This window comes from Mastigoproctus giganteus, chromosome 9 (assembly GCF_048544385.1).
Source record: "Mastigoproctus giganteus isolate SK-2022 chromosome 9, ASM4854438v1, whole genome shotgun sequence".
Lineage (NCBI taxonomy): Eukaryota > Metazoa > Arthropoda > Arachnida > Uropygi > Thelyphonidae > Mastigoproctus > Mastigoproctus giganteus.
Window position 1 is genome coordinate 126,987,898 of NC_143583.1, and position 14,103 is coordinate 127,002,000.

Genomic DNA, 14,103 nt, shown 5'->3' on the forward strand with positions numbered 1-14,103 from the left:
TGCAAAACACGACGCGTTGTCGTCCGCTACCAGGAAAGATTTCTGCTTAATTAAACTGAGCTCTTGAAGCAACTGGTTTCCCTTGAGAGCAGATTAGACCGCTTTATTCATTCTTAACTGCTCAAGAAAAGAAAAGAAACAAAAAGAAAACAAAACGATAAGGAATAAGTCTACTTTCGATGTTTCCAAACTCGTCAAATTGTTTTTATTTTAGTTTAGGTTAACTGGACTAGTTTTCGTAAAACTTCCAAGATGTCTTCTGCAGTTGAAGTTGGTCTAACTTCAACTGCAGCTGACGTCGACTATTGTTCGCAAAGTTGATGACGTTCCACCATACTCTCCAGCCATCACTTAAGTTTAAGTATTCGGTGACGAATTTATACTGCACTACATGATCTAGCGCTTATATCGAAATTTAAATCGTTACAAAGTGAATAATGGCCCACCATGACTTAAAATGCACTTTTATGTGAGTGCTAATCTCGCATGCAAATAACATAAGAAGTCACAAGAACTCAACTACTGTAATATGTCATAATTACAATCACGGGTTACCAGTTGGGAGGAAAAAGCCATCACGGGTAATCGGACAAGATAAGATCCTGTGGACTTGAATTCTGTCAATCTAGGAATATAGTACTGCCACTGTCAAAATAAAAATAAAAAAATTCGTCTCTCAAAAGCGATCATTTGGGAGTGGCTGTAGAAGTTGACTAAAGGATCAGTGGTTGATGTAGTTCATTTCTGTTGATCCCGCACTGCTTGAAATAATAAAATATTATTTCGTGAAAGTGATCAAACAACAATCTTAGGTTGTTTATGCGTAGGGTGCTCTTACATTCTACGCATAATGAAGCGATGTATCTTTATCAGTACATCCCTTCATTATGCGATCATTACGCCCGACAGTGGCGCAAGGATCTGAGTGGCAGAAATGCATTAAAATGACATAATCTGGAGTACTTTGTTGCAAGTGGTCCGACTTAGTCTTCTCGAGGCAATTTTGATATTCAAATATTCCATACCCTCGATGAAAGACATTTTTCAACCGCTAATGAATTCTTTAAATGTATGTGGAACAGTTTCAAAGTTAATATACCATCCACAACTACGCAGAATATTAGCGTTGATAAATATTTATGGGACTAACGAATAGACTGAAGCTGATAAATATTTACTAAGCTGCTTCAGCAGTCGGGGCCCTTTATAAAAGACAAATCATTCGTTAAGACATCATCCGTTAAGACTCAACACAGCGTGAGATATTTTCCCTGTGTTCTAAATCACTCTTGAGGACTGACAAGAATTACATTACTAAAGTTTCAAAGAAATTTAATGGAAACTTTCTTTTTTAGTTTTACTTAAAGTGATCCTTCCTCCTATGCGACCGAGTCATGAATCGTGACCTTTCTAATCCTTAAAGATTTGAAAAGGTCATGAGTTCTCTTTGCCATCTATTAATTTTACCATCTATCCGTGGTGTGTCCTCTGTCTTTCACAGTAAGATGGCTGGTTTCCTCTCTGATCTCTCGCTATTACATGGTGCTAGTCAGCACTCCACCAACTCTTGGTTAATAATAGAACAATGGAAGTTTTATAGTTCTGTGTTTTGTTTCTTGTACATCAATGATCATCTTACATTGATCAATCCTTTTCTTTTTCAGATTAATTAGACAAAGAAAATAAGTTTTAGTTGAAAATCAAGGGGAAAAGAACATTTTATTTTTAACATTTTGGAACAGAAGCATAAACCGATGCTCGTAGTTTAGCCTCTGACATTAAAAAATTAGGCCAGCTTTCACTTGTGATATTCTGTCTACTAGCTTTCAAATAAAAGAAAGCCTTTACTCTCCCTCAACATTGGCATAGTCAGGAACAAGAATCTCACGTCAGGATTTTCTCATTAAAGAATGTGCATTCTCAAATTTTCCTGCAAATACTGAAATCTATCGGCTGGAAACAAATCATCGCAAGCCGCTATGGAACGCTGATCAGCATACAGACCAGATAAACATTAGTTATTGTTATTGGGTTTTAGGAGCATCGGCGACTAAGGCCATGTTGCTCCTTGTATATTGTCTGTAAATGGCGTGTGTTCTGAGGTTAATTTTCTATTTGATGGACGAAAAACCCGAGTTTCCGGGAGAAAAAACCGTGCTACCATCGCCTGAAACCGGCTAACTCAGTGACGCTGTGAAAAAGACCCATGAAAATTTCTCCCGTCGTTGACGGGATTCGAACCCAGGTCTTTTCCACTCGGTGTGGTGAGAACGGCGGTCCTACCAACCGTGCTACAAAAATTAGTCGCTTGTGATATTTAGTGCAAATAACAGATTAAACGTGTTCATCTTTTTTACGTTTTTTTTGCTGACAGTACTAAAATTAGAGTATAAGGTTAACCCGTTTTCTTCATTTACAGGCATGCCAGCTGTAACCGAAGAAGCAAAGGTTTCCACCACGAAAAATGGGGCATAGAGAAGATGTTAGTGAGTGGCAGAAAGGACTGATAGCATTTTGCAGGTCTAAGGTATATCCTGTTAAAGAAATAGCCGAATTTGCTGGTGTTTCAGAAGAGCAGTAATAACGATTTTTAAGAAATGGTGTGGGTCTAAATCCACCAGAAAGTAGCAGCAAAATTGTTATCGGAAGTCTGTGCTAATGGATAGACTTCGAATATCACATGTAGTAAACGAAAAACAATTTTAAACAAAGCAAGAACTGCTACAAGGACCTTACCAGCTAATTTATGTGAAAACACTGCAAATAGAATTGTTTAACATGGCTATCTGGAGTCAATTATCCCGAAAAAGACAAATTATTAACATTTAAGGATAAAAATTCCCGGATAACATGGGCCAAAAAAGCATAAAAATTTGACCGATGACGACTAAAAACTGTAATGTGGACTGAAAAATCCAAAAATTTGCCTATATTCTAATGATGCCAGGCATCCAGTTCACAGGGCAAGCAATGAGGCATTTCACGCAGACTGTGTGCAAGGTGCCTTACAAGCTGATGGTTGCTCACTGATGTCTTGGAAAATTTTGACTGTTACGAAGTCGAGCCCCCACTTGAAATATCAACCAGGAAGAATAAGGCTGGCTGTTTATAAATATTCTGGTTGATCAGATTATGCCTATTGCTGAACATTTGAGTGACACTCGTGATTTTGATATTTCTGTCTTCCAGGAACATAAGTGTCCGGTTAACAAGGCTGCCACGGGCATGGAGGACTAGTAGGGCCTTTAAGTTGATTCGCTAAGTCACCAGATTTAAATCCTATACAAAACGTATGGGACTATCTTGAACGGAAAGCAAAAAACACAACGACAGTCCACGAAACCCGAATTATTGGCTCAATTGTTTTCAGGATGGCCTAATATTGATATAAACCATTAAAGGGGTCTTTTAGAATCCCTACCAACGAGAATTCATGAAGTGATTCGAGCTAAAAGTGGGGTTACACATTATTAATGGAAAAATTACATAGGTGACTATTTTTTTGTTCGGTGCCTGTATCTCCATTGTTAAAATGCATGGCCATCGAAAGTGCTTCCAAGTCATGCGCCTGTTCTTCCAGGATTAAGAACTCATTCAACACTTAAGCTAAACGCGCTAAGAAAATACAGCAGACATTCTTCCTATGCTTTAGGAGGATTTTTTTAATTGTCATATTGGAGTCACTCGAGAAGAGGATTTGGTGACTGCCATTTCCTTGAGTGGACCAAGTCGCTAGGATAAGCGCTTGCCCATTCCTCTCCATCATAGTTAAACCACCAGCAAATCAAAAATTACTTGAAAAATAGCCATCTCTAGGGAACATCTTATTTAAATTATCAACAGTCTTCTCAATAAGTCTCTCACTGCCCTGACTGACTCCTCCATCTTTATGGCTAAACTACGCCGTACATACGTCGTTACTCCCTCTCCTGAAGCCTTCAACTCCGTCTTAGAAACTGAATCATACTCTGCCATCTGAAACACACATTACCTCTCCTCTTTCCCAAAAATGTCTTACCCAAATTCACAAAAAGATTATAATGTAATCGTGATAGGGTGAGCTCCCCCTCTCAAAATCATGGAAAAAGCCATATTCCCTATTCTTATTCTCCACATGTTCTGCCATAACCGACCATTCCTTCATAGTGTACTGCCAAGACGGTCCAACTGCCATCAACCTCATGGACACTCTATTTAAAATTGAACATGCATTAAGCAACAAAGAATAACTTGATATCGTGCTTCTTGATATAAAGGTTGTTTTGAGAATCTGTCCAACCCTGCCCTCTACTCCACACTCTGCGACTACTTCAGAATTTCCAGACACTCTATTTAGTCTTCTTAAGAAGTTTCTATAAAAAAACAAACAAAAAAAACATCATACTAAAGACACCTAAGGCCGAGATTATGAAGCAGCTTCTATAGTCAAAGACCTCGTTAATCAGAAATCGGGACATTCGTCATCATCATCTGCTCCAAGGGCGTACCCGAGAATCGTCTTACCACCATTCTCTTTGTTACTCCTTACAGCCCTCTCCTTCTAATCATAACTTCCCACCTACGCTGACGACTTAAAACTCTTAAGACTTTTCCGTCCACAATAACCATAAAGATATGCAATCGCAGTTACAGCATCTCGAAGATTACTTCCATACTACTGGGATCTCGATAAACAATGATAAAACTGTTCAGCTTACTTTCACCAGAAAGAGAAACATCAATGATGTATCTATCATAATGGGGAACTCTCTAGTTCATAAAGTCACCCAATATAATGATCTGGGAGTAAGACCTCATGTTCTTGCCCCCTTTAAAGCCTTTCGCGCAAAAATATATATTGTAGCTATATGGGCAGTAAAATAGGATATCTCCAACTTTCAATCTACGTCTTATCGTTGCATAGACTCAATTCCCTTGTACGTCTCAGTAGTATAGACTTCTATACTTCCATCTTACCAGTTCAGATTCTTATCCTAAAGTACTGACTTCAAAAATGACTGAACAATACAGACGGCCTACCAATTGTAATCTCAAATCCATCCTGCTTACCAATCTAAATACAATCATATCATTTCTAATACCCTTGTCATCTTTGGTCAGCTACTGTTCGGAATCACAGACTTCCCAGATATTTGGAATATCATTTTCAGACCTACAACATGCAATAAAAGTCACACCAGCTTACTCCCCATTAGATCGAAATTGCGAAGCACGACCTCGATGGATCACGAGATTCCATTTAATTCCATCGAGCTAAGCAATAACAAGACCTACAAATCTGTCTCGTCATCAGGCTATAAGAATTATTCTTCAGGGATTGCCAAGCAACAACCTTACTTCTGCTCCTCCTGCAAAAAATCAATGGGAGAAAGTTACTGTTTCAGGAGCGGTCTACCTCGGGCGAAACCCCTCAGGAGCAGGAGCCTCTTATGTCACACTGGACTATATTCATGCTGTTTAGTTATATATGTAAAATTAATACTTACAGTAAGGGTTTGACAACCTGCCTTTTTTTTTTATTTCTGATTTTTAATGCTTATCCATGTCAAGAATTGCATATAATGTGTAAATATTGTATTTTACATTGTGATATGACCTGCTTCTTCCTTATCTGGACAGCTTTCTTCTTTAATGCTGCCGAATGGCGTTTGCGACTTCGTTTTGATATTGTTCTCTGTCTAGCGCTGCGTGTAGAATTTGTGCTGTTGTCATGTGAAGCCAGGTGTTGATGTTATCTAGCCATGCCATTTTCGGTCTGCCTGGGCGTTTCTTGCCTTCGATCTTTCCCTCCAGGATGAGTGGTAGTAGGTGATATTTTTGTTGGTTCCTAGCGATGTGACCTAGGTATTTGCATTTCCTGTTGATGATGGTTTTGAGCAGGTCCCGTTCCGTGTGCATGTCCTGCAGGACCTGTGCGTTGGTTATCTTAGCTGTCCACGGAATTTTCAGCATTCTTCGGTAGAGCCACATTTCGAAGGCCTGGAGCTTTTTTGTAGTGGCTGATGTTAGAGTCCAGGTTTCTACACCGTAGAGCAGTATTGGCCAGATGTAGCATTTCAAAGTGCGTAATTTGAGCATGATGTTCAAGCTTCTGTCGGTGAGGAGGGTTCTCCATTTGGTGAATGCCTGCCTGGCTTGTTCAATTCTGCTTTTGATTTCGGCCTCATGGTTCAGCTGGTCATCAATGAGTACTCCGAGATACTTGAAGCGGTGTATTTGCTCTAATTTTTCGTTGTTTAGTTTGATCGTGATTTTGCTTGCAGTCCTGCTGACCTTCATCACCTTTGTTTTCTTTTTGTTGATTCGTAGCCCCCATGCTTGGCTTTCTATGTCCACTTCGTTCAAGATGGTCTGTAAATCTTGTTCTGAATCCGCTATTAGTGCTGTGTCATCGGCATATCTTAAGTTATTGATGTAGTGTCCGTTAACTTTTATGCCGATGTTCTTGTCAGCCAGTGTTTGGTCGAAGATCATTTCCGAATAGATGTTAAAAAGAATGGGAGATGATGGACAGCCTTGCCGGACGCCTTTTTTTATTGGAATTGGGTCTGTCAGATCGTTGTCATGGCGAAGCCGGGCTGTTTGATTCCAATAGAGAGTTGTAATAAAGTTGATATCATTGTTTTCAAGCCCAAGTTTTCTCAGTCGGTCAATTAGGCGGTCGTGGTCTACTGAATCGAAGGCTTTCTCGTAGTCAATAAAACATATATACACGTCTTTTTGATGTTCATAGCACCTTTGTAGCAATATTTGTAAACAGAAAATTGCTTCTCTGGTGCCTAGTCCCCTGCAGAATCCGAACTGTGTGTTTCCTAGTGCACTTTCGCACTTACATCTTATCCTTTGCTGAATCACCTTGAGGAAGACTTTTAGCACCTGGCTCATTAGACTGATCAGCCTGAAGTCTTCGCATTTCCGGCTGGTAGCCTTTTTTAGTAGGGCCACAAAGATGGATTGGAGCCATTCGGATGGAATGTCGTTGTTGTTGTTGTAGATTTGATTGAACCATTTCGTTAGTTGTTGGATGTTGCTGTAGTCTAGTTGTTTCAGCAGTTCCACATGAATCTGATCAGGACAGCTATAAAGAGAAGATACTCTAGGACCAACATTCTTGATGTCTGGCATTAGCATTTCTTCCGAAATAAAGTATTAATAATAATAATACAGTAAATTCTATAAACTCTGTCACTCTACAGTCCGAAATTCTTTAAAATCTTGCACATTTTACAATCCGGAAATATTAAGAAAGAAATCTGACATTTGTATCAATGACTGCATTTGTCTTTAAGAATCCACACAAAAAAATGACATTTTCTTTACAAAATGCTTGTAGGATCCTGTGTGTGCTTTAATAATCAGTTTTTGAAGCCATCAGGATTTAAATTGGATAGATATAAGGTGTAAGGTGTATTTAGTGTCAGACGGCACCAGGGGTTCCCCCATCTCCGCGTAGTTTTCATTGTGGGTGTACCAGTTCACTGGGAAATGCCAGAGATTTAAAAGCGTATGGATATTGTATATGTGTAGTGCCGTGTACCGTTGTTCATCTGGTCGTTTTGCCGCTGGACCCCTGCTGAGGCCCAACGTTGCCCCACCTTTGCCCCGTGGAGGCAGACCAGGAACCCAGTAGGCTTAAGTTACTCTGGCAGGTTCTGCCACCTAATTTCCTAAGATTTCAGTGGCTAGGACCTAAAAAAAAAAAAAAAAAAAATTTTTATTGTATTTTTATTGCATTCATATATGCGTGCATACAAGCACATATATACACACATGCACATATGTACATCATACATGTGCCAACGTCAATCGTGGGGTTGACGTTGCTTCAGTTGGGCCAGAACGTTGGTGAAGATATTTTGGATGTATTTAAATTTAGGTGTATGGGGCTTCGCTAGCGTGAAGATAGAGAGGGGGGAGGCTGAAGACTGGGGGGAGAAAGACAGAAGTATGGAGCCAATAGGGAAGACAGCCCCAAGTTTCAGTGTGGCATGCCCATGCCCCACCAGAGTAGAAATGAGGGGGGGGCGACGAGAGAATCGTCGCCCCGGGGGAGTAGGGTTTAAAGGTGAAGGGGGCTAGGGTGCCCTCTTCAGGCTGCCGTGAGGCTTTGGGAGCTAGGCTGCAGTTTGCTGTTTGTTGTCTCTATCTTGTCCATTTGATTCAGATTGGGACACTCATGAGGCAATCCCTGTCCTTTTTTTTTTTTTTTTATTTCCGTTGATTCTCTTTTCTTCTTCTTTTTCCCTTCTTCTTTTCTTTATTCCTTTCTTTTCCATTCATTTTCTTTTCTTCCACAGTTTTCTTTTCCAGGAGTTGTCTCTGTCTTATGCGATTTAAGTTACTGTACTATCAGTCTCAGTGTATGGCAATTAACACCCTTCTCCTTGTGAAGAGGTCCTGTGCATACTGGGAGAGCGCGCGGTACTCCTCTTCCATGTCAATGAAATGATGTTCAAGTCCTTTGGGGAGGTAATGGATTTTCTTGATGAGGGTGCATCTGAGGTCTTCGTATTGTGGGCAGTCGTAAAGCAGGTGGTCCCAGCTTTCGACCTCCCCGCACGTGCAATTTGGGTCATCGACGAGGCAGAAGCTGAACATTTTCTGGTTGAAGGGTCCATGTCCTGTGAGTAACGAGGTCAGGTGCAAGCCCGGGAAGGACCAACCCGGTTGCCTTGGGTATATTTTGTTCAGTTCTGGAAAAAATTTACGAGTGATCTCGCCCTTTGTCGTCTCTGTCCATCTTTGTTGCCACTCTGAAGGAGGTAGGTCTGTAGCCGTGCTCTTTCCGTTTTTTTGACTGCTTGCTGGGTTGATTGTGAAGTCCTGATGATTTGCGGCCACTCCCTTTGAGTGCAGGTAGAGCAGTCCTGCTTTCACAGCTTCTAAATCTAGGGTAGCGCTCCAGCAAGCACCTGCAGTGCAGGTGTCCTTACCGTGCGGCAAGCTCGTGTAGTTGTCAATAGGATGGTCCTATGTGTCATGTCCAGGATTTTCTTGTTGGTTACCAGTGATGTTTTGGTGTACCATACTGCAGCTGCGTAGATTATTGCTGGGATGAAGGTTGACTTATAATATAGCATTAGGGTTCGTTTTTTCAGTCCCCAATCCTTCCTCGTAATCCTAGCCACTAGGGCTGAGTATCTTCTTATTTTCATTCTTATGTGTTTCAGGTGAGGTATGAAGGATAGGTTATTATCTAAGATAACTCCTAAGTACTTCATTTGCTTGGTGAGTTTGATGGTCAGGCCATTTATTTTTATTTGGGGCGGACGCTGTACCTGAAGAGTTCCTTTCAGCAAGATGGATATGGTTTTCGTCGGTGCAATTTTTATATATAATGCAACGGTCTTAAATCTCAAAGCAGAACAAACTTGCTTTTGTAACACGTTGACCTGGTTTTGCACCACTTTCAAACAGCCTCGCCAAAAGTTAATAATTGGCCATTTCTTTAAAACATCAGACTGCTATGACAGCCTGTTTTTCTGGACTAACATCCCCTCATCCTGGTCCCCTCATCAGATAGCCGGAGGTCTTCAGTGACAACGTGAGAACAAAACACTCGTAAAGACGTTGTTTGATGTGAGCTCCCTTGAGGTATACGAAAGCAGTTTTAAAAGTTGTAATATAGCTAAACAGGGAAAAATACAGCTAGTCTGAGGGAAAAATTATAACTCTTTTTGCCATTTATGCCAGGAAAGCTCCGCCCCTATCCAGAAACTCTCATTACAAAACATAAGAACAAAAAATCTCATTAGTTCGAAACTGGGTAGTTGACAATACCAATTTATATGATAATTCCACTCAGCGAAGTACAGTATTCGCTACGTGCAGTTAGTTATTACCTCACTAGTCATAATAACGCCTGCTAACTGGCGATATGTTTATGAGCCGTCTTAAATGGCCCGAGCATTGAAATGAAGAAAGGAAAGCAATATTAAGAAAACTGGAAGGTATTTGAAAAAAAGAAGTAAAGAAACTCGTGGGACCGATCTTTTATTCAGAAATTCTTCATTAAAATAATCCCTCCTTTCCTTTCACTGCTAATGGGGAATTTTGTACCCATTTACTAGTGTACAAGGCATTACGAAACTGTCCAAAGCGTCGAAATTATTTGTTGCTGGAACGTACCAGGCACTTCGGAATACTTCTCCATAAGGAGGAAGGAGTCCAAGAAAAACTGAACTAAAAGAGATTAACAATGCATCCCTTGGCCGATTCAGCCGGTAGTAAAGTGAATTAGGGAGGGAAAGCCTTGCAGACTTTGAGCACACGTTAAAGTTTCAGTAATCCGATTAGATTATCTTCAAGAACAGAAGGTAAAGAATCACGTCGCTACTCAAAACAGGAGCAAAAGTGCACATAAGAAATATTTATGCACTTCTCTTGCTGCTCGAAAAAAAATTAAGAACCGTTACTGTTCATAATCACTATTAAAAACTTTTCTTCTTGTTTTTATATTGGCCTTGATGGTGAAAGTTTAGCAACAGAACTCGTATGCCATCATTCATGCGAAAAATTAAATAACAATGCACAAATTTTGACTCTAGTTTCGCTAATATAATGAAATAATAATAAACTAAATTACAGTAATTACTGTAATTTTGACGTACGCTTTGTAAAGTTTTAAATCTCCCATTTTTACGCTCAAATTAAAAATGCATAATGGAAGTGAAAAAAGAAAGAAACCACTGCCACACGACTCTATATTTCATAATAAAGAGAAAAATTACCAATAGGAACAACAGCGTTTAAAATTGAGATTTATATGAACATTAAATTATTCATTCTTTCTGCTGGTTCCTGCGTAATTTATTTTGCAATTACACTGCTTATTTTTACACGCTCTCTTTTATCTGATTAATAAGGACAGTATGGTATTCTGCGCTGAGTTTCTAATCACATTAAAAATTCATTAATATGTTCTTCACTGAAAGGACATTTGATAAAACTTTTATTAAGCTGAGAGGGACATGAAGAGAATTTGCATAATATTTGCACTCCATCACTTATTTAGAATGCGTCACGTAGTTTAAGAGAATTAATATGCACGAATCTCTTCCAATAACTGACATTACTTTATGAATGACAATTAGGGCTAGGGCTTGGAATGAACGCCATGCCTTTTGCATCTACGATCTTGACTAGTGTTCTGTTTCGTAAAATTTTCGATTTTTAACCCTAATTTAGGACTAAATGTTTTCAAATTATTCACTACTTTTCAGAAAAATACAAATATTTTCCACATTATTTCGCAGTAGCGCTGTGCATATAAACACCGTCCTCCCCACACTGGGTGGAAAAGACCCAAGTTCAAATCCCATTAATGACGCGCCAAACTTTTATTGGCTTTTTTCATTATGTAGCTGAGTTAGTCCTGCGGTCTCGGGTGTTAATAGCAAGGTTTTTTCTCCCGGAAACTGTGGTTTTCATCCACAAAAGCTGGAAATTCGACACGCAATTTGACATAGTGCACATGAGCATATGAGATAGTTCTCGGGTGGCCCTAATATGATTATATATATATATGAATTAAGTTTAAAATAAACCATACATAAAAAAGCAAAACAAAAGGGGAGAGTAGAGAAAGGGTATTGCAGAAGGAACTCTCCTAAAATAATTTAGAAAAGTCGAAATATATGATGCCAAATAACAGAAATAATTTGGAATATACCAATAAATTAAAATTTAGCAGCGTCCACTCGATAGCACCAGGTCTAAATTACTCAGGCAAAATACTTGGACCTCCTGTAAAAATTACTCAACTAGAGTGTTCCCTGTGTGGATCACCTAATCAATATTTGAGTTCCGTCCAAGAATCTTCACCTGAAAGGATCCTCGAGATAAAGCAGCCTTTAGACCATGACCGATATTCATCACTCACCAGTATTATCCAGAATGTACACATGCCCAACCTCGACTTTTTTTTTCTTTGCTATCTCTCCAATCATTTCAGGTCATCCTCATTATTGCAGTTAAATTCCTATCTGCCATCTCCGAATTTCAGAAACTCAATATCCAGAAACCCTGGATATTGAGTTTCTGTGGGTTTCTCAACATTACAGAGTCGATAAACTAATTGTTGCTTGGAAAAGCGGAATTAAGTGTTATTCGTTTAATTTAATATAATTTTAATAAATAAACTTTTAACCCGTTGTAAACAAATAGTACCTACGTTCTACAGTATAATTTCTGACAGATGCACAGAGCTGTATTGACGATGTAAATTTAAACGGTTTTCGCTTCACCGCTTAATGGAGGGGAAGAATTACGGATTTTGGTGCCCGACGTTGCTTAAGATAATAGCAATCTGCACGCAGCAGCTAAAAGTAAACATTTGGGCCCAGAATGTAAACACATTACACTGGGGAATTACCTTCGATGTATTCCCCAGCTAATTCACTTTGAGATAGTGTTTGGTCGCAAAAGAAAAAAAAAGTGATCGAGTTGAGGAAAGTTAATTCCATTCACTGCTGCTGACTTAAAAGCAGTTTCTATTGAACAAGAATTTGTAACATTTCTCCAATCTCGATCCTTTGATCCTCGAAACAGCAGCAATGAATTTGCCGCTTCACTTAATGGAAAACGTGGACGAGAAGATTACGCCGGAGATTAAATTTCAAATTAAGAAAGTCCAGTTAGCAATGTGTGACAGGTTACCCAAAGTGCTTTTCCAAGTTCCGCAATACGTTGGAAATAATTCTAGTGTGCCGATATGTTTCTATAGTAGCGAATGATTCGTTGAGGGAATTCAGAAAATACACTTATACAATTACGGGTTTTCGAAACCATTTTCTCTAACCGCAAAGATATGCAAAAATTCAATATCTTCTCTCTGTAATATTCTTGACAAAAACTCGGCACACATTAACATCATAATCAAAATTACGCTAATAATTACAAGTTATGCTCATAATTCTACCCAAAATACCACTTTCTACTTATTAGCCAACAATGAACACGTTTCAACATGTGTTCCATTCGTTGGCTAATGTTTTTAACGTGTTGAAACACGACTATTTCAAAAATAGTTACCACAAACTGTTTTGCCAAATGGAGGTTTGCCATTCCTAGGAAATCCTTGCTGGTAAATTAAAGGAATAGAAAGTTGCAATATACACTTCAATAAAGTTCTCCGTGTTCCTGTAGGACTTGTAGGTCCTGACCCTCCATTGTCTGCCATCATGCCGTTTTGTGACAGTTAATTCCAATAATGGGGAAAACCCTCTCTAGCAGACTTTAACACCCAACAGCTATACATTTCTCATATACAATATTATCCCGACTTCGTTAAAATTTATACTGATGGATTGAAGTCTGAGAGTGGAGCAGGTGCAGCAGTGGTATTACCTGACACCAATTTTTGTATCACTTCCCACAGAATGTATTAGTTACACCACTGAATTATATGCCATAAAGCTTGTTCTAGAAAATATTTTTCGCCTCTCAATCCAAAAGAGCATAATACACACAGATTGGCAAAGTGCCCTATTAGCCTTTCAAAACATTTCCACTCTACTTATCCCTTACTAAAGCTCATCAGAACAGGGCTGATTTATCTCAGAGAACATTAGCAAAAGGTTTGCCCTCTGTTGGATCCTTGGACATAGTGGAATACCAAGAAATGAAATCACAGGTGATGCTATCAAACATCCATCCATCCAGCACAACCCCACCGAATTTCTTAGTACCTTTCACTGATTACAAAAGGAATATACGAAGAATATGTAAAGGACGATGGACACTTCAATTGCAAGCACAAATTCATTAAACCTATACAAAACTTATGGGCTTCCAGCTTCATTACAAACAGACAACAAGCAATCCTAGCCAGAACCCGAATAGTCTATACACATTTAACTCATCTGTTTCTTTTGTCAGGAAATAACCCTCCACAGTGTACTCACTGGCATACACTTCTGGAATGTGCTTTTTATAATAATGCCCGTCTAGTGTCATTCAGCTCTCTCGCAAAAGGAACCTTTGTTGCTTAGCCATATCATAGGCAAAAACTCAAATCTCACCGAATTTTTCTCCTTCCTGAAACAAATAGGACTATGTGATTGCTTCTAACTGTTTCCACAGCAGCTAACACGAGTACTATGA

General features: G+C 39.2%; 1 protein-coding gene across 1 annotated transcript in view; it reads right to left on the minus strand.

Annotated features, from left to right (window-relative positions):
* The window catches only part of LOC150080708 (uncharacterized), a 116,389-nt gene that overhangs the window by 42,031 nt on the left and 60,255 nt on the right, over positions 1–14,103 (minus strand). The gene's annotated exons all lie outside the window — the stretch shown is intronic.